Genomic DNA, 1628 nt, shown 5'->3' with positions numbered 1-1628 from the left:
AGACAGAGTTTGGCCATGTTGGCCAGGCTGGTGTTGAATGCCTGATTTCAGGTGATCCACCTGCCTCGGCCTCCCAAAGTGCTGGGATTACAGGCGTGACCCACCGCACCTGGCCTCACATAGTGTTTTCAAGATTCATCTACATTATAGCATGTGTCAGTCCTTCATTCCTTTTTATGGCTGGATAATATTCCATTATATGCCTATCACATTGTATTTATCCATTCATCAGTTTTTTTTTTTTCCTTTGTTTTTGTTTTGAGACGTAATCTTGCTCTGTCGCCCAGGCTGGAGTGCAGTGGTGTGATCTTGGCTCACTGCAACCTTCGCCTCCCACATTCAAGCAATTCTCCTGCCTCAGCCTTCTGAGTAGCTGGATTATAGGTGGGCGCCAACATGCCCAGCTAATTTTTGTATTTTCAGTAGAAACGGGGTTTCACCATGTTGGTCAGGCTGGTCTCAAACCCCTGACCTCATGATCCACCAACCTTGGCGTCCCAAAGTGCTGGGATGACAGGCATAAGCCAGCACACCTGGCAACCGTTCATCAGTTTTAAGGGTGTACAGGCACTGGGTACAGACAAATCTACTTTGAAAAAACCCACCAAGCCATACACTTATAGTTATGTGTACCTGGTTTTATATGCAAATTACATTTCAGCTTTAGCAAAGCATTTCTTTTTTTTTTAACATGAAAACTTTATGAATTTGTATGTCATCTTTGCACAGCGGCTGTACTAATCTTATCTGTCTCATTCCAGTTTTTATTATATGTGATGCAGAAGCAAGCACAGCACAACAAAGCAATATTTAAGCTTTCATTAGTTTTGAAGGCTAGCTGTGGTGGCTCACATTTGTAATCCCAGCACTTCAGGAAGCCAAGGTAAGAGGATCTCTTGAGCCCAGAAGTTCAAAGCTGCAGGGAGCCATGACTGTACCACTGCACTCCAGCTGGAGTGACAGAGCAAGACTCTATACCTTAATATAAAATTCAAAATAAAATAACATTTTATCGAGCTCATTATTGAGTGCTTACCCTGTTCCAGGCAGAATCCTAAGTGTCTTTGTGGATTCTCTGGCTGAATGCCCACAGTCACTCCAGGAAGTAAGAAAGTAGGGTATAGACTCAGACTGACCCTATCCAAACCCTAATCCTCTACCTACCCTCAACTTTTTATTCTGAAAATTTTGAAAAAAAAATTCAGCTGGGTATGGTGGCTCATCCCTATAATCCCAGCACTTTGGGAGGCCAAGCGGGGAGGATCACTTGAGGCTAGGCGTTCCATACCAGCCTGGGCAACATGGTGAAAACCTAGCGCTACAAAAAATACAAAAAAATTAGCCAGGTGTGGTGGCATGTGTCTATAATCCCAGCTATTCAGGAGGCTGAGGTGGGAGGATCACCTGAGCCTGGGGAAGTCAAGACTGCAGAGAGCCGTGACTGTACCACTGCATTCCAACCTGGGTGACCCAGCAAGACCCTGTGAAAAGAAAAGAAAAGAAAAGAAAATGGCCGGGCGCGGTGGCTCAAGCCTGTAATCCCAGCACTTTGGGAGGCCAAGGCGGGTGGATCACGAGGTCAAGAGATCGAGACCATCCTGGTCAACATGGTGAAACCCCGTCTCTAC

The 1628-nt window shown here is 45.5% G+C and overlaps 1 protein-coding gene and 1 non-coding gene across 10 annotated transcripts in view; both read right to left on the bottom strand.

The window, feature by feature from the left end:
* The window catches only part of COQ8B (coenzyme Q8B), a 25656-nt gene that overhangs the window by 17298 nt on the left and 6730 nt on the right, over positions 1 to 1628 (bottom strand). The gene's annotated exons all lie outside the window — the stretch shown is intronic.
* On the bottom strand, positions 685 to 792 carry LOC119467588. Its single transcript, XR_005196128.1, has one exon. It is a non-coding gene; the product is annotated as a U6 spliceosomal RNA (small nuclear RNA).

This window comes from Cebus imitator, unplaced genomic scaffold (genome assembly GCF_001604975.1).
Source record: "Cebus imitator isolate Cc_AM_T3 unplaced genomic scaffold, Cebus_imitator-1.0 Scaffold306, whole genome shotgun sequence".
NCBI lineage: Eukaryota > Metazoa > Chordata > Mammalia > Primates > Cebidae > Cebus > Cebus imitator.
The sequence above is the reverse complement of the archived record's forward strand: the minus strand, read 5'-3'. Positions and strand labels throughout refer to the sequence as shown.